A 20,130-nucleotide genomic window follows, 5' to 3' on the forward strand; every position below is an offset into this window, starting at 1 on the left:
ATCTTGCCCTGTTTCTTATTACAAGAATGCTGCAGCTGAGTTTTTTATTCGAGGTTTTTTTGTTGTTGTTGTTGGTTTGCTTTTCCCTTAAGAGGCAGTGAGTTGGAGGTCCTGGCTCAACCTAGGATTGATTCCGTGCCCTTGAGAGTCACTCACTGGTTTGTATTTCAGTTCTCACACTTTAAGTTTCGGCAAAGAATACGGTGATTCTTTCGGTAGGCGGAGCCATGCTGTAGAAAGATACTGTTAAAAATTTTTGAGTTCGTAGTGTCTCTGGGCCCACATTTTTCGTCCTGGCTGGAAGGTGACACCACCCGATGCTATTTGTGAAGTATTTACTTTAAGCACCGTGGGTGGAAGGAACTGGATGAACACAAGATAACAACATTATTAGGATGTCGTGGGAAAAAAACTTTTCCACCAGAAGAGGCTTTTTGAAAGGCTCCTTTGAACATTTTATGCAGATTAAATCACAATGGTAGTAGATAAAGGTGAGCCAAAACAAAGGGCCAAACAAAAGTACGTTTTAAGGAGCTCCCCCCGCCCCCCTTCTTTCCCAGACAACTTTCTGACAACAATGACAAGTTACTGGCTTTTCAAAGTTTCTCCTTGGGATCTATTGTGGAACTAACCTGAAATGACAGTTACATAAACATGTGGGTATCCTGTGCAGTAGCACACCAAGAGAATTAATTAAAACAAAACTACCTTCTATGTAAGATAACAGGGGTTAAGATAGCTCACTAGTTGTAAGGATGGCAAATCAGAAAAGTGAACAGAAGATGTACACAATTTTCCTTCAAAGGCATAGAGTTTGTAAATATGAAACGTTTTTGCTGTGATAATTATTAAAGGTTAATAGACACACAGAAAAGTGCATGAATCATAAGTGTACAGTTCACTGAATTTTCACCAAGTGTGTATATCCAAGAAAGAGCGTTACTCACATCCTAGAAGCCCCACTTTTCAGTTTCTGACATCATCAATAAATTTACTGATTATTGACTTTATATAAATGGAAACATACAGTGTATAGTCTTTTGTGTCTCACTTTTGCTTAATATTTGCGGGATTTATACAAGTTATGTAGCAGTTGTTTGTTCTTAATGCTGTGCAGTATCTTATCCAGCTTTTGGCTATTACTAATAGGTCTGGTGTGAACATTTTTTTGTAAGTATTTTGGTGAACGTATGTATACATTTCTGTTGGATATATACCCACTGGTGAAATGACTATATTATAGGCTATGCGTATATGTCTTTCTAATATTGTTGTTGTTGTTTAATAGCTAAGTAGCGTCCGACTCTTGCCACCCCACAGACTGTAGCATGCCAGGTTCCTCTGTCCATGGGATTTCCCAGGCAAGAGTACTAGAGTGGGTTGCCATTCTATTCTCCATGGGATCTTCCCAACGCAAGGATTGAACCTACATCTCTTGCATTGGCAGGCCGGTTCTTTACCACTAAGCCACCTGGAAACCCATTTCTGGTATGTTGTTCAGTTGCTCAGTCCTGTCCGACTCTTTGTGACCCTATGACCTGCAGCATGCCATGCTTCCCTGTCGTCCATCACCAACTCCCGGAGCTTACTCAAACTCATGTCCATTGAGTCAGTTATGCCATCCAACCATTTTGTCCTCTGTCATCCCCTTCTCCTCCTGCCTTCAATCTTTCCTATCATCAGGGTCTTATCTAATGAGTCAGTTTTTCGCATCAGGTGGCCAAAGTGTTGGAGCTTCAGCATCAGTCCTTCCAATGAATGTTCAGGACTGATTTCCTTTTGACCGATTGGATCTCCTTGCAGTCCAAGGTACTCTCAAGAGTCTTCTCCAACAGCACAGTTCAAAAGCATCAATTTTTCCATGCTCAGTTGGATCAATTATTGTTCAACGCCTACATCCATACATGACAACTAGAAAAGCCATAGCTTTGTCTAGACGGACCTTTGTTGGCAAAGTGATGTCTCTACTTTTTAATATGCTGTCTACGTTGGTTATAACTTTTCTTCCAAGGAGCATGCATCTTTTAATTTCATGTCTCCAGTCACTGTCTGCAGTGGCTTTGGAGCCCAAGAAAATAAAATCTGTTACTGTTTCCACTTTTCCCAATCTATTTGTCCTGAAGTGGTGGTACAGGGATACCATGATTTTAGAGTTTTGAATGTTGAGTTTTAAGCCAGCCTTTTCACTGTCCTCTTTCACCTTCATCAGGAGGCTCTTTTGTTCTTATTTGCTTTCTGCCATTTCTGGTATACATTACTAAAAAATTGTTCAAATGAGTTTCCACATGCTTGAAACATTTAGCATCATTCTTTTCATTTTACCCATTCTGTTGGGTAGTGATATCACATTGTGGTTTTTCCCTAATTTCTCTGCTGATGAATATTTACACCTCTCTGTATGTCTGTTGGCCATTTGGGTATCTCCAGTGGCAGGGGTCATCAAATTTTCTGTAAAGGGCTGGATAGTTAATAGAGGCATCTTGCTTTGTAGAGTTTCAGTTAAAGCAATACTGTGTGAGGCTAGGACTACTTGTATTTTAGGTTTTGCAGGCCACATAGTGTCTATTTCATATAGTTTGTATTTTCTTCTTTCCTTTCTTATTTTGCCTGCCTGTTTGCTTGCTTCCCTGTCTACCTTACCTCCTTTCTCCCCTCCTTTTCGTCCTTCATCTCTCCCTCTCATTTTTCTCTTTAATTTTCTTTTCTCCTTCCTTCCTTCCTTCACTTTGTACTTCACTAACCATTACTGTGTTGAAATGACCATTTGATCTCCTGCTCATTGTTGATGATGACATCATTCAGTTCAGTTCAGTCACTCAGTCGTGTCCGACTCTTTGCGACCCCATGGACTACAGCACGCCAGGCCTCCCTGTTCATCACCAACTCCTGGAGCTTGCTCAAGCTCATGTCTGTTGAGTTGGTGATGCCATCCAACCATCTTATCCTATGTCGTCCCCTTCTCCTGCCTTCAGTCTTTCCCAGCATCAGGGTCTTTTCCAATGAGTCAGTTCTTCGCATCAGATGACCATAGTAGTATTGGAGTTTCAGCTTTAGCATCAGTCCTTCCAATGACTATTCAAGACTGATTTCCTTTAGGATTGACTGGTTGGCTCTCCTTGCAGTCCAAGGGATTATCAAGAGTCTTCTCCAACACCACAGTTCAAAAGCATCAATTCTTGGGAGCTCAGCTTTCTTCATAGTACAACTCTCACATCCATACATGACCTCTGGAAAAACCATAGCCTTGACTAGGCAGATCTTTGTCGGCAAAGTAATGTCTCTGATTTTTAATATTTGCTGTCTAAGTGGGTCATAACTTTTCTTCCAAGGAGTAAGCGTCTTTTAATTTCATGGCTGCAGTCACCATCTGCAGTGATTTTGGAGCCCCCCAAAATAAAGTCTGTCACTGTTGCCACTGTTTCCCCAATTATTTCCCATGAAGTGATGGGACCAGATGCCATGATCTTAGTTTTCTGAATGTTGAGTTTTAAGCCAACTTTTTCACTCTCCTCTTTCACTTTCATCAAGAGGCTCTTTAGTTCTTCTTTGCTTTCTGCCATAAGGGTGGTGTCATCTGCATATCTGACGTTATTGATATTTCTCCCAGCAGTCTTGATTCCAACTTGTGCTTCATCCTGCCCAGCATTTCTCATGATGTATTCTGCATATAAGTTAAATAAGCAGGGTGACAACATGCAGCCTTGATGTACTCCTTTCCCGATTGGGAATCAGTCTGTTGTTCCATGTCCAGTTCTAACTGTTGCTTCCTGACCTGCATACAGATTTCTCAGGAGGCAGGTCAGGTGGTCTGGTATTCCCATCTCTCTTCAGAATTTTTCACAGTTTATTGTGATCCACACAGTCAAAGGCTTTGGCATAGTCAAAAAAGCAGAAATAGCTGTTTTTCTGGAACTCTCTTGCTTTTTCGATGATCCAACAGATGTTGGCAATTTGATCTGGTTCCTCTGCCTGTTCTAAATCCAGCTTGAACATCTGGAAGTTCATGGCTCACATACTGTTGGAGCCTGGCTTGGAGAATTTTGAGCATTACTTTGCTAGTGTGTGAGATGAGTACAATTGTGTGGTAGTTTGAGCATTGTTTGGCATTGCCTTTTTTTGGGATTGCAATGAAAACTGACCTTTTCCGGTCCTGTGGCCACTGCTGAGTTAGTATTAGTATATATTCAAGTAAATACCTAAATCACTTCTATAAACCACCTAAAAAAAGAGTTGTTAGCTAAATATGTTAACATACTTTTAAAAAGTTTTTTTTTTTTTTTTTTATATTTTTAGTGCTAAGTGAAAGGCAGGGGACTAAAAATAAGAGATGAACTGCACAGCCCAATGAAGCATTTAAGGAAGACAGGACCTTGAAGTCAGGGAGGGGTGCCACAGTTGAGTTTCATGGGCCAAGTTATTGGTAATTGAAAGTGAAAGTCTCTCAGTCGTGTCCGACTCTTTGCAACCCTATGGACTGTACAGTCCATGGAATTCTCCAGGCCAGAATACTGGAGTAGGTAGCCTTTCTCTTCTCCAGGGGATCTTCCCAACCCAGGAATTGAACCTACGTCTCCTGCATTGCAGGCAGATTCTTTACCAGCAGAGCCAAAAGGGAAGCCCTTGTGGAAGTAATCATTAATTACCTCCTATATTATGAGTGTACTCAATCATGTAGATACAAGTTTCAACCAAGCCTTCCCAAGATGGAACAGCTCAAAAGACAATATCCATCTCAAAGTATGGCAAAAAGTTTATGCTTTTTGATACTTTTTTTACTCAATGTCGACAACTGCCTGGATATCCATCTCTTTCATAGCCTTTTATGTAAATCAACAAAGGTTGTATTTCCTTTCTTTTCTCACTTCTTTCCTCTCTTTTATTCCTCAGGTTTAAAGGGAATAAGAGATATTTAACACCAAAACATTACAGTCACACATTGCTATTGTTCAGTTGCTCAGTCGTGTCCAACTCTTTGTGACCACATGGACTATAGCATGCCAGGCTTCCCTGTCCTTCATTATCTCCCAGAATTTCCTCAGACTCATGTCCGTTGAATCAATGATGCCATCTAACCATCTGATCGTCTGCTGCCCCCTTTTCCTCCTGCCCTCAATCTTTCCCATCATCAAGGTCTTTTCCAGTGAGTTGACTCTTTGCATCAGGTTGCCAAAGTATCAGAGCTTTTCTTCAGCATCAGGAAGTATACTTTTACAAATAGCCCCATCAAATGATGTCTAACTCAATGAACCTATGAGCCATGCCATGTAGGGCCATCCAAGACAGACAGGTCATGGTGGAGAGTTCTAACAAAATGTGGTCCACTGGAGAAGGGAATGGCAAACCACTTCAGTATTCTTGCCTTGAGAATGCCATGAACAGTATGAAAAGGCAAAAAGATAGGACACTGAAAGATGAACTCCCCAGGTTGGTAGGTGCCCAATATGCTACTGGAGATCACTGGAGAAATAACTCCAGATAGAATGAAAAGATGGAGCCAAAGCAAAAACAACACCCAGTTGTGGATGTGTCTAGTGATATAAGCAAAGTCTGATGCTATAAACAGTAATATTTCATAGGAACCTGAAATGTTAGGACCATCAATCAAGGCAAATTAGAGGTGGTCAAACAGGAGATAACAAAAATGAACATCCTAAAATGAACATTTTAGGAATCAAGGAACTAAAATGGACTAGAATGGGTGAATTTAACTCAGATGACTATTACATCTACCATTGTGGACAAGAACCCCTTGGAAGAAATGGAGTAGCCATCAAAGGCAACAAAAGAGTCCAAAATGCAGTACTTGGATGCAATCTCAAAAACAGCAGAATAATCTCTATTCACTTCCAAGGCAAGCAATTCAATATCACAGTAATCCAAGTCTATGCCCCAACCAGTAATGCTGAAGAAGCTGAAGTTGAATGGTTCTATGAAGACCTATAAGACCTTCTAAAACTAACCCGCCAAAAATGTCCTTTTCATTATAGGGGACTGAAATTCAAAAGTAGGAAGTCAAGAAACACCTGGACTAACAGGAAAATTTGGCCTTGGAATACAGAATGAAGCAGGGCAAATGCTAATAGAGTTTTGCCAAGAGAACACACTGGTCATAGCACACACCCTCCTCCAAAAACACATGAGAAGACTACACATGGATATCACCAGATGGTCAATACTGAAATTAGACTGATTATATTCCTTGCATCCAAAGATGGAGAAGCTCTATACAGTCAGCAAAAACAAGACCAGGAGCTGACTGTGGCTCAGATCATGAATTCCTTATTCCCAAATTCAGACTTAAATTGAAGAGTATAGGGAAAACCACTAGACCATTCAGGTACGACCTAAATCAAATCCCTTAGATTATACAGTGGAAGTGACAAGTAGATTCAAGGGATTAGATCTGATACAGAGTGCCCGAAAAACTATGGATGAAGGATCAGGACATTGTACAGGAGACAGGGAACAAGACCATCCCCAAGAAAAAGAAATGCAAAAAAGCAAAAAGCTGTCTGAGAAGGCCTTACAAATAGCTGTGAAAAGAAGAGAAGCTAAAGGCAAAGGAGAAAAGGAACTATATAAACATCTGAATACAGAGTTCCAAAGAATAGCAAGAAGAGATAAGAAAGCCTTCTTCATTGATCAGTGCAAAGAAATAGAGGAAAACAATAGAATGGGAAACACTAGAGATCTCTTCAAGAACATTAGAGACAATAAGGGAACATTTTATGCAAAGATGGGCACAATAAAGACAGAAATGGTATGGATGTAACAAAAGCAGAAGATATTAAGATGAGGTGGCAAGAATACACGGAAGAACCGTACACAAAAGATCATCACATCCCAGATAATCACGATGGTGTGATCACTCACCTATAGCCAGACATCCTAGAATGTGAAGTCAGGTGGGCCTTAGGAAGCATCACTACAAAGAAAGGTAGTGGAGGTGATGCAATTCCAGTTGAGCTGTTTCAAATCCTACAAGATGATGCTATGAAAGTGCTGCACTCAATATGCCAGCAAATTTGGAAAACTCAGCAGTCACAGGACCAGAAAAGGTCAGTTTTTATTCCAATCCCAAAGAAAGGCAATGCCAAACAATGCTCAAACTACCACACAATTGCACTCATCTCACACTCATAGCAAAGTAATACTCAAAATTCTCCAAGCCAGGCTCCAACAGTATGTGAGCCATGAACTTCCAGATGTTCAAGCTGGATTTAGAACAGGCAGAGGAACCAGAGATCAAATTGCCAAAATCCGTTGGATCATCAAAAAAGCAAGGGAGTTCCAGAAAAACATCTACTTCTGCTTTATTGACTATGCCAAAGCCTTTGACTGTGTGGATCACGATAAACTATGAAAAATTCTGAAGAGAGATGGGAATACCAGACCACCTGACCTGCCTCCTGAGAAATCTGTATGCAGGTCAGGAAGCAACAGTTAGAACTGGACATGGAACAACAGACTGGTTCCAAACCGGGAAAGGAGTACTTCAAGGCTGCATATTGTCACCCTGCTTATTTAACTTATATGCAGAATACATCATGAGAAATGCTGGGCAGGATGAAGCACAAGTTGGAATCAAGACTGCTGGGAGAAATATCAATAACGTCAGATATGCAGATGACACCACCCTTACGGCAGAAAGCAAAGAAGAACTAAAGAGCCTCTTGATGAAAGTGAAAGAGGAGAGTGAAAAAGTTGGCTTAAAACTCAACATTCAGAAAACTAAGATCATGGCATCTGGTCCCATCACTTCATGGGAAATAATTGGGGAAACAGTGACAGACTTTATTTTGGGGGGCTCCAAAATCACTGCAGATGGTGACTGCAGCCATGAAATTAAAAGACGCTTACTCCTTGGAAGAAAAGTTATGACCCACTTAGACAGTAAATATTAAAAATCAGAGACATTACTTTGCCGACAAAGATCTGCCTAGTCAAGGCTATGGTTTTTCCAGAGGTCATGTATGGATGTGAGAGTTGGACTATGAAGAAAGCTGAGCTCCCAAGAATTGATGCTTTTGAACTGTGGTGTTGGAGAAGACTTGAGAATCCCTTGGACTGCAAGGGGATCCAACCAGTCCACCCTAAAGGAAGTCAGTCCGAATATTCATTGGAAGGACTGATGCTGAAGCTGAAACTCCTGTACTGTGGTTACCTGATGCAAAGAACTGACTCATTGGAAAAGACCCTGATGCTGGGAAAGATTGAAGGTGGGAGAAGGGGACGAGAGAGGATGTGATGGTTGGATGGCACCCCCGACTCAATGGACATGAATTTGAGTAAACTCCAGGGGTTGGTGAAGGACAGGGAAGCCTGGAGTGCTGCTGTCCATGCGGTCGCAAAGAGTCAGACTTGACTGAGGGACTGAACCGAGCTAAACCCCTTAAGAACTGAATTCTCCCAACAGCCACTGACGGAAGTTGGAGATCATGTTCCAGTTAAACTTTGAGATGACTGTCGCCCTCCGTTAACACTGTGGCCTCAGCCTTTTGAGAGACTCTGAACTGAGGACCTAATTGATCAGAAACTTTGAGATAATAAATGTTCGTTGTTTTAAGCTGCTAAGTTTTGGGGTGACTTGTTAGGTGTCAGTTGTTGTTCAGTTGCTAAGTCATGTCTGACTCTTTGTGACTCCGTGGACTGTAGCACTCCAGGCTCCTCTGTCCTCTACTGTCTCCAGTGTTTGCTCAGATTCATGTCCATTGAGTCGGTGATGCTATCTAACCATCTCTTCCTCTGACATCCTCTTCTTTTGCCTTCAATCTTTCTTGGCATCAGGTTTTTCCCCCAGCAATACTGATTCCACCTTGTGTTTCATCCAGCCCAGCCTTTTCCATAATGTACTCTGCAGTAAGTTACATAAGCAGGGTGACAGTATACAGCCTTGTCATACTCTTTTTCCCAATTTCGAGCTGGTCAGTTGTTCATGTCTGGTTCTTTTGCTTCTTGACCCACATACAGGTTTCTCAGGAGACAGGTAAGGTGGTCTGGTACTCCCATCTCTTAAAAAATTTTTCACAGTATATTGTGATCCACATAGTCAAAGACTTTAGCACAGTCAATGATGTAGGTGTAGGTGTTTTTCTGTAATTCCCTTGCTTTCTCCATGATCCAGTGAATGTTGGGAATTTGATCTCTGGTTCTTCTGTCTTTTCTAAATCCAGCTTGTACATCTGAAAATTCTCTGTTCACATATTACTGAAGCCTAACTTGACGGATTTTAAGCATAACCTTGCTAGCATGTGAAATAAGCACAATTGTACAGTAGTTTGAGGATTCTTTGGCATTGCCCTTTTTACTTTTTTGCAAAGTAAAATATTAACCATTTAACTCTTCTGTAATTGTTTTATCTTAATTACTGAGTATTTGTTTTATCTCAAAAATGGCAACATAAAGAGATGATTATTTTGAAGGTTGGTTTGGGGTTTCATTAAATTAGATAATCATGGGAGACACTTACCATAGAACTGCTTTTGGCAATTGGTATGAGCACCTCTGATTCAGATATTGTCAGTATTGAAGGTGTTTTTAATTTAGATTTTATGCTGCTTGGGATGTAGATAGCCAGATAGTCTGCTCTTATTTATCTGCAGTTTTGCATTAGAGTGATTTGAGCATTATAAATATTTTTTTGAGAATTGCCTGTAGTATCCCTTCCTTGGTTTATAAGTTTTGAAAACTAAGAATACAGCAGGGATGATTTTATTGGAAGCCCTTATCCTGAATCTTTTTTTTTTTTTTAATTTTTCTGTTGGAGCTTTTGAGCTTTCCATCTTCATAGTTTTATCTTGGGGTTTCTGCTGTTCAAGATAAAACAAGTTTTGAAAAACTCAAAAATAAAAGAGTATGTAATTAAATGATATAGTTCAGTTAACTTTAAAAAATATTTATTGCAAAAGTTAATACATGTTAAAAAAGTATGTAAATATATATGGACAGTTCAATGAATAAATAAAAAGTTAATATCTATGTAACTACCATCAGATATCTGAATTGAAGAATCATTGAAATGTCCTTTTTAAAGTGTTATGTGACTGTGTTAGTGATGTCTTAATAACTTCTGCAGTTAACAGGTACAGTACTTTGTGTCTATTACATGAAATTTGTTAATGCTTTTGTTAAAGTCTTCTCTTTCCGTATTGATTTGTGTGTGTGTGTGTGTGTGTGTGTGTGTGTGTGTGCACTCACATGTGCTTGCCTGTCTGTTACTGATAATTTACTGTGTGTTATATCTCCCTTTGTAATGTTGGATTTTATTTTCTCCTAGTAGTTTTCTGCCAATTTTTGGTTTATTTATTTTGAAGTCATGTTATTAGAAGCATATTCAATTTTCTAACTTATCTGTCTTCCTATGAATTGAACTTTTGTTCCATGAAAGTGTCCCTATTTATCCCTAGTAATGCGCTTCGTTTTAATGTCTAATCTGACTTTTTAAAAACTTTTTGAAATAATTTTAGACTTCCTGAAAAGTTGCAAAAATAGCACAGAGAGTTTCTGTAAACTCTTCAATCTTCTTTTAATGTTAACACGATGCATAATCAGTATAATTCTCAAAGCCAAGAAATTAATATTGTTACAATGCTAGTCACTAAATTATATAGTTTATCATTAGTTTTCTCGTAACAGTAGTATTCTTTTTTTGTTCCAGGACTCAATCCAGATCCCACACTGTATTTAGTTGTCATGTTTACTGTGTCTTATCCAATCTGTGACCTCTTTATGATTTTGGTTTAACTATATCAGCCTTTTTTTTTGGTTAATGTGTACTTAGAATTGGTTTTTAAAAATCCAGTGGGACATCTTTGTCTTAAAATTGGAGCATTTGGTGGTTGGATCATTTAATCCATTCGTATTTTGTGGGTTTTTTTTTTTACCCTGTTATTTTGGAAATTATACATGCCTTATAATTCTTTTAGTGACTCTTATAAAAACTATAGAATCCTGGAATGCGTCTTTTCAGATTTTAATGCATTTCCTTATGTCTGTATATGTACCCAACCACATAGTTTTGCTTTGTTTGCTTTTTTTCCCTTAATGTAACAATGGTCCTACTGTATTATTTTATGACTACTTCTTTGCATTTATTAAAAAAATAAATGCATAATTGTTATAAACTCTTTCAAGCAACATAAATCTATAAAAAGTTGACAGCAAAACATTACCCCAGATTCTATCCCAGCAAAAATAACCTTCGTTAAAAACCAGGTATACAGCATTTTGTGTGTCTGTTCCTTCAGTTCAGTTCAGTTCAGTCACTCAGTTGTGTCCGACTCTTTGCGACCCCATGAATTGCAGCACACCAGGCCTCCCTGTCCATCACCAACTCCCGGAGTTCACTCAGACTCACATCCATCGAGTCCGTGATGCCATCCAGCCATCTCATTCTCTGTCATCCCCTTCTCCTCCTGCCCCCAATCCCTCCCAGCATCAGAGTCTTTTCCAATGAGTCAACTCTTTGCATGAGGTGGCCAAAGTATTGGAGTTTCAGCTTCAGCATCATTCCTTCCAAAGAACACCCAGGGCTGATCTCCTTCAGAATGGACTGGTTGGATCTCCTTGCAGTCCAAGGGACTCTCAAGAGTCCTCTCCAACACCACAGTTCAAAAGCATTAATTCTTTGGTGCTCAGCTTTCTTCATGGTCCAACTCTCACATCCATACATGACCACAGGAAAAACCGTAGCCTTGACTAGATGGACCTTTGTTGGCAAAGTAATGTCTCTGCTTTTGAATATGCTATCTAGGTTGGTCATAACTTTCCTTCCAAGGAGTAAGCATCTTTTAATTTCATGGCTGCAGTCACCATCCGCAGTGATTTTGGAGCCCCGAAAAATAAAGTCTGACACTGTTTCCCCATCTATTTCCCATGAAGTGATGGGACCAGATGCCATGATCTTCATTTTCTGAATGTTGAGCTTTAAGCCAACTTTTTCACTCTCCTCTTTCTCTTTCATCAAGAGGCTTAGGAGTGCTCAATTAAAAAAAAAAAAAATTAAAAAGCTTAGCCATAGGCATGTGTTTGCGAAATTTCACAGCACCAGGAATTAAAAAAATTTTTCTGAAGATTTCCAGAGAGAAAACCTAATAAGAAAAAAAATTGAATATATCAGCATCAGTCTTCTTGATCAGCAGAATGGCTAGTTAACTAACAATATGTAAAGCATGGAAGTTAGAATAAAGAAGTTTTCAGATCTGAAAAGGCCTCAGAAATCCTGCTGTCGAAAAATAAAGAAGTGAAAAAAAGACCTGGGGTGCAGGAAATAGTAGATTCAACCCAGGAGAACAGTGAAATGATGTTCCAGGTGGGAGGGCTATATAGCAGGCCTAGAGAGCAGATGGTCCAATTTGAGAGAATCCTCAGATAGGAAGTTTCCAGGAAAGAAATGGGGATTTAAGAGATCCTATGGATATGAGAGTTGGACTGTGAAGAAGGCTGAGTGCCGAAGAATTGATGCTTTTGAACTGTGGTGTTGGAGAAGACTCTTGAGAGTCCACTGGACTGCAAGGAAATCCAACCAGTCCATTCTGAAGGAGATCAGTCCTAGGATTTCTTTGGAGGGAATGACGCTGAAGCTGAAACTCCAGTACTTTGGCCACCTCATGCGAAGAGTTGACTCACTGGAAAAGACTCTGATGCTGGGAGGGATTGGGGGCAAGAGGAGAAGGGGACGACAGAGGATGAGATGGCTGGATGGCATCACTGACTCGATGGACATGAGTCTCAGTGAATTCCGGGAGTTGGTGATGGACAGGGAGGCCTGGCGTGCTGCGATTCATGGGGTTGCAAAGAGTTGGACACGACTGAGGGACTGATCTGATCTGATCTGATATCCTCTGGGCTGGAGTTTTCTCTGTTGGAAAGTTTTTTAATCTATGAATTCAATTTCTTTAATAGATATGGGCCTATTTTGATTAGCTGTTCTTACTGAGTTAGCTTTGGTAGATTTTATCTTTCAAAGAATTTGTTGAATTTATAGGTGTTAAATTGTAATATTCCCTTTTAGTCTTTTTAATGTATATGTAATTGTTTTAATAGCCTTCTCTTCTTTCTGATATTGGCAATGCATGGGATCTTTATTTTTATCTTGATTAGTCTGGCCAAAGGGATTATCAGTTTCATTGCTCTCAGAACCAGCCTTTGGTTTCATTGATTTTTCTATGTTGATTTTACATTTTCAGTTTTGTTAATTTTTGCTCTTTACCATTTTCATCGTTTTGTTTAATTTTCTCTTAATTTTGCATCTTTTTTAAGGGTGCAAGTATTAATGAGAGGCTGTCATACATGTACATATATCCACTCCTTTTTTTTTTTTAGGTTCTTTTCCCATGTAGGCCAGTACAGAGTACCGACTCGAGTTTCTTGTGCTGATAGTTTGCATATGTCAGTTTATCGCAGTTTATCCCTCCTCTCCTTATCTCCTGCTAACTATAAGTTTGTTTTCTACACCTGTAATTCTTTTTCTGTTTTGTAAATAAATTCACTTGTACCCTTGTTTTCTTAGAGTCCACATATAAGCAATATTATATGATCAATTTGTCTTTCTGTGTCTGACTTACTTCACTCAGTATGATGATCTCTGCTGCTGCTGCTGCTAAGTCGATTCAGTTGTGTCCAACTCTGTACGACCCCATAGACAGCAACCCACCAGGCTCCCCTGTCCCTGGGATTCTCAAGGCAAGAACGCTAGAGTGGGTTGCCATTTCCTTCTCCAGTGATGATCTCTAGGTCCATCCATTTTACTGTAAATGGCATTATTTTTTTCTTTTTTGATAGCTGAGTAATATTCCATTGGGGCTTCCCTAGTGGCTCAGTGGTAAAGAATTTGCCTGCCAATGCAGGAGATGTGGGTTTGATCTCTGGGTTGGGAAAATTTCCCTGGAGAAGCAAATGGCAACCCACTCCAGTATCCTTCCTGGGAAATCCTGTGGACAGAGGAACTTGCAGGTTGCAGTCTGTGGGGTCACAAAAGAGTCAGATACAATTTAGCAACTTAACAACAACAAACAACATTATTTTATTGTATATATGTACCACATCCTCTTTATCCATTCCTCTGTTGATGGACATTTAGGTTGCTTCCATGTCCTGGCTATTGTAAGTAGTGCTGCAGTGGACATTGAAGTACATATATCTTTTCAAGTTATGGTTTTCTTCAGCTGTATGCCTAAGAATAGGATTGTTATGGTAGTTGTATGGTATGGTAGTTCTGTTTTTAGTTTTTTTTAATCCCTAAAAAAGCTCCTAAGTTGTTGTTGTTGTTTTTAAGAATTATAGGAATAAAGTTCTTTTATCCCTAATGAACATCTGTATTGTTCTCCATAGTGGCTGCACCAATTTACATTTCCACCAATATTTACAAGTGAAGCAACCAACAAGGATTTAATCTCCAAAATATACAATTTGAGCAGCTCAGTATCCAAAAAAAAATAACCCAATCAAAAAATGGGCAGAAGATCAAAATAGACTTTTCTCCAAAGAAGACATACAGATGGCCAAAAGGCACATGAAAAGATGGTCAACATCACTAAGTATTTGAGAAATGCACATCAAGACTACAATGAGGTATTACATCACACTAGTCAGAATGGCCAACATCAAAAAATCTATAAATGCTGGAGAGGGTGTGGTGAGAAGGGAATCCACCTCCCTTTTTTAATGTATGTGTTTAATACTATAAATTCCCTCTAAACACTGATCTTGGTCTTCCCTTGTGGCTCAGTGGTAAAGAATCTGCCTCCCAATGAAGGGGACGCAGGTTCGATCCCTGAGTCAGAAAGATCCCTTGGAGAAGAAAATGGCAACCCACTCGGGTATCCTTGCCTGGGAAATCCCATGGACAGAGGACCCTGGTGGGCTACAGTTCATGGGGTCACAAAAGAGTTGGACATGACTGAGCAACTAAACAACAGCCACGCTGATCTAGCCACATCCCACCAATTTTGGTATGTTGTGTTTCCATTTTTATATCCGTTCAGTTCAGTCGTTGAGTCGTGTCCAACTCTTTGCAACCCCATGAACCTTAGCACGCCAGGCCTCCCTGTCTATCACCAACTCCTGGAGTTTACCCAAACTCATGTCCATTGAGTCAGTGATGCCATCCAACCATCTCATCCTCTATTGTCCCCTTGTCCTCCTGCCTTAAATCTTTCTCAACATCAGGGTCTTTTCAAATGAGTCAGCTCTTTGCATCAGGTGGCCAAAATATTGGAGTTTCACCTTCAACATCAGTCCTTCCGATGAACACCCAGGGCTGATTTCCTTTAGGATGGACTGGTTGGATCTCCTTGCAGTCCAAAGGACTCTCAAGAGTCTTCTCCAATACCACAGTTCAAAAGCATATAGTTTGAAATATTTAAAATTTTCCCTTTACTCTTCTTTTTTGTATCATGTACTATTTAGAAGTCTTTAGGCATTTTCAAGATACCTTTCTGTTAATGATTTCTGGTTTATTTTGTTGTGATAAGATAGCATTGTATGATTTCAGTTCTCATCAATGTGTTGAGATCTTTTTTTTAATGGGTCAGAGTAGGGTCTTTGATGGTAAATCTGCCATGTGCACTTGAAAAGATTGTGTATTTTCCTCTGCTGTGTAGAGTTGTCTGTGAATGTCAAATAGGTCAAGTTGGTTGATAACACTGAGTCCTCTGTATCTTTGCTGATTTTCTGAGTATTTGTTGTCCTGATTCCTCAGTTTTCAGGTATAATCATGGATTTGTCTGTTATTCCTTTTATCAGTTCTCACCTCCTCTATTTTGACATTTTGTTGTGAAGTGCTTACATATTTAAAATTATTTGTGTCTTATTAGTGATCTAAACCCTGCAATGTCCTTAGTCTTGGTCATGTTTCTTGTTTCACTTTGTCTCATGTTAATATAGCTACTCCTCTTTCCTTTGATTAGTATTTGCCTGTTTTTTCCCACTGTGGCCTTTATCCTAAATAACATGGTTTGCTGTGTGCTGTGCTTAGTTGCTCAGTCATGTCCTACTTTTGCAACCCCATGGACTGTAGCCTGCTGGGCTCCTCTGTCATGAGGATTCTCCAGGCAAGAATACTGCAGTGGGTTGCCATGCCCTCCTCCAGGGGATCTTCCTAACCCAAGAATTGAACCCAGGTCTCCCACATTGCAGGCAGATTCCTTACCATCTGAGCCACCAGGGAAACCCAAGAATACTGGAGTGCATAACCTATCCCTTCTCCAGGGGATCTTCCCGACCCAGGAATTGAACTGGGGTCTCCTGCATTGCAGGCAGATTCTTTACCAGCTGAACTACCAGGGAAGCCTAAACATATAGTTTATGAAAGGGTGATTTGCAGGATATTTCATTTTGTATTGGCAGGGTTTAGAACGCACTACCCCCCAAATATGATCCCTTGGCATATTGAATATTTTAAAGCTGAAGGATTTTGAGAAATGGCAGGTGCAGGAAGGACTCTCAGCCCTCCCCTTTCTTCACTAAAGCAGATCATAAGATCTGTGAGAGGGTCCCTCCTCCCTAAATCTGGAGGAAAGGAACATCCTTGTCTTCAGAGCTGGAGGATACCAAGAGGAATCTGAACGAACAGGCCTTGCTAAGTTTTTCCCAGTTTACTACCCATTGGCTCATACTCTTTTGTCCTATGGCATTTTTTCCATGACTCTCAACTGTTCATCATACCTTGTATAAGAATGCTTAGACCTGTCTTCACATCTTCATTTCTTTGTAAAGGCTCCCCTGTCATGTAAAACTTAGATTAATTAAATTTGTCTGCTTTTCTTTTGTTAATCTGTCTTCGTCAGTTTAATATTCAGACCCCTGCCAGGTATCCTAAGAGGATCAAGGAAGTTTTTCACTCCAACAGTGCATTTTGTTATTTATGTATTTATTTTAAATAATGTTTTGGTAAGATCATATATTGATAATTTATGTTAAGGTATAAGGATATAAGTGTTCAAACACAATTAGAAAAAATTTTTGCATTATTATTCTAATTCTCGGATGGAATTTAAATGGTAATTTCTTACAGATACTATTTGTGTTTGGGTGTTGAAATGCTGTTTTGCATTGTCTCAATCATAAACATACAACCGAAAATTTAAAAAAAATAATTCATTTTTTTAATGATATATTTTCTGAAGTATGGCAGACTTCTTTAAGCAGCATGTCTTGAAACTAATTAGTAGTTTAATACTTTATTATCTTTGAAATTTAATGTAAATCGAAGCTATTTCCTTAATTTATGTCAAACAGCTTGTTACCAGCATGGGAGCTGCAGATACTGTGTGATGTAGCTTAAGATAACCCAAAGTAGAACATTTTATTCAGTGGCATGAGCTGGCGCAGTGGGCAAGATTATTCTAATTCATTTGGGTAGGTGAACTGAACTTAGGAAGTTCGTATACAAAAACTCATTGTCTGAGTTTCTTTGTGATTCTTTACTGGTTCAGAAACTCCGCTTAGGATTTCAGTGGCTTAATTTCTATTGCCTTTATTTCTGGCAGATGATTAATTTTCATTTTAGTTTAAAATCTTCATCCACATCTTTAAAATGCCTATATTTTTGTTTGTTAGACATCTTAGAATTAAGATCGCTTTTAAAATATTTTGTTACATGATTATTAACTGCTTGGTTTTGGTAGCTTTGGAAGCTTTTGACCTGCCTGTTAAATATATCTTTAAATTAGAGAAATTAATTATTTTCTCCACTGAAGTTTTTGGAATCGTTTTTCTTCTAAAACATGCTTTAAAATATTAGGAATTACTTTATGAGAAACAAAAGACTGTATTATTTGCCTGTTAGTGGATAGAAATTTGGACTGCTCTTTAATATCGCCACATTTCATTTTAATGAGACTTTTAAGTTGCCAAAACGTTGTTCCTTCTAGTAATATCCCTAACAGGAGATTATGATACTGCCATCCAATGGAATTAAATAACCATTGAAGTAGTTTGAAGAAAAATACTTATGATATAATTTGTGAAAAACAAGTATTTGTAGCCTTTGGTTGCACATATATAAATATGTAAAACAAAAGTGACGAAACACAATTTTAATTTTATATTTTGTTGTTGAATGGAAGGGATTATCTCTTTTTTCCTTCTTCCTATTTTTGTGTATTCTGGATTTTTTTTATAGAATGTGGTCATTTGGGCAGTGCTAGAATTTCTATCTCTATTTTTTTTTCTCTATCAGTAATTTCTACCAAATCAAGAATCCAGCATCTTTTAACATTAGTGTTGGATTCACCCTGACTTCTAAAGATTATTGTTGATTGTAACCAGTGTATTTGTTTTAAGAATATAATGATTTTTAAGCCCTTTGAAATCTCCCAAATGAGCTGTCAAATTTTTTTAAAGTGATTATTTGGAAAACTGTTTCCTGTTTTTGAGAAATAATTTTCTAAGATCATCTGTGTGTGTCACCTTCCCTTCTCTAGCTTTTGTCTATACTTTTTTTTTTTTTTAACTAATTTCTGTGTGTTGTCCATGTTGCTTTATTTTTTAGTGTTTTTGGCTCTGCCACATGACTTGTGGGATTTTAGTTCCCCTACTGGGAATTGAACCTAGGCCCTGGACAGTGAAGTGCAGAGTCCTAACCACTGTGCCGCCAGGGAATTTCCTGGACTTTTGTTTTTATTTTGTCCATGTTGTATCTTCCCTACTGATTTAGACTGTTTTCAGTTTCTCCATGTGCAAGAAACTACGAGATGTTTTGAGAGTTGACAGGGCTTTGACCGCTCTAGGCCCCCACTTGAGACCTTGTTGAGGCCCTTTGCTTGCTGAGAATAACTGCTGTGCAGAGAGATGCTCGTGGCTCTCAGATACCACTTTGCTCCATGTCATTCCCCTCTCTTCCTGCACAGATGTTGAGTACCATGCAGGTCTTATAGTCATTTGTGGTGTTTTTTTGTGTTTACCTAGTTTTGAGGTTGATATTTTGTCTCTCTCTCTCTTTTTTTGGGGGGGGGGGGTTGTTTTTGCTCTCCTGGTCTTTCTGTTTTTATGGAAATATTTGAAGAGATTCAAAAATTATGCAGCTTCTACCATGGCCTTTCCAGAATGTTCTTAGTTTTCTCACAAAGTTAAATTTATTCAGTTTAAAAGGTTGTCTGTTTTGAAGATACATTCCGTTAAGATGTTCTTTATTTTATAAAATACAAGTCTAGAAACAATTTTTGTTTTGGAAACTTGACTGGCCTGTGAAATCAAATGTTTTAGTGACCACTTAATTTCTCGATTCCCTGAAACAGAAAAAATAAGTGACTTGTCAAAGGCTACAGCATTAATGAGTGACAGCATCAGAGTCTAAACATTCATTTTATGATTCCATAATAATCAGCCCTAAATTAGTTGCAAGAAGTGACTGCATGAAAGTGAACACTGTTTAGAAAGTGTTTTAGCCTTTAGCTAATATGTGGTTGTACTGAGTTAGGACTCTCTTCTGGATGGTATGAGAAGCAACCTATCTAGGGAGAGGGAGATATGCTTTTTGGCAGGCTCTGATAATTATGAACTCAGTTTCCAGTTGACTCATGACTGTGATTCCTCTTTTAAATTTGTTCTGTAAGAGAAGCTGAAAATGCCTCTAAACATAGGTGGTATGAGCGCTAGGAGACGAACAAGACGTGTGTATTTAGTTTCTATTGCTGCTGCAACAGCTGTAACGAATCAGCACAAATCTAGTGGCTTAAAACAACACACATTTATTATCTCACAGTTCTGGAGGTTAGAAATCTTGCATGATCCCCACTGCCCTAAAAAGATGTTACTAGGACTGCATTCCTTTGTAGACTCTCCAAGGGAGGTTCTTTTTTCCTCTTTTCCTACTTTAGAGGGAGTCCTGCTTTTTAACAACTGAAATGGATTTCCCCAAGGAGGTGATCAGGGTTAACATTTTATAGTCTAATCATGTATTTGGTTCTTTGAACTTATTTAGTGCAATTTATTTCATTTAACCAATAAACAGTCACTGTCTATTATCTCTCCTCATATCTGGGGGTTGAAAATGGTGATGGAGCTGAACAGGTATATCCATGATCTAAAAATATGAAATGCGTGTGAGAGGAAGAGAGAATGTGAGTGTATGTGTGCGTGTATTTTCAGAAGAGGGTACTGGATGAGCTTGCAGTGAAAGAGTTTGGG

The 20,130-nt window shown here is 39.0% G+C and overlaps 1 protein-coding gene across 2 annotated transcripts in view; it reads left to right on the forward strand.

Annotated features, from left to right (window-relative positions):
• Window positions 1–20,130, forward strand: part of MIPOL1 (mirror-image polydactyly 1) — a 306,156-nt gene that overhangs the window by 310 nt on the left and 285,716 nt on the right. The window lies entirely within an intron of this gene.

Source organism: Bos javanicus, chromosome 21 (genome assembly GCF_032452875.1).
Source record: "Bos javanicus breed banteng chromosome 21, ARS-OSU_banteng_1.0, whole genome shotgun sequence".
In the NCBI taxonomy this organism is placed as follows: domain Eukaryota; kingdom Metazoa; phylum Chordata; class Mammalia; order Artiodactyla; family Bovidae; genus Bos; species Bos javanicus.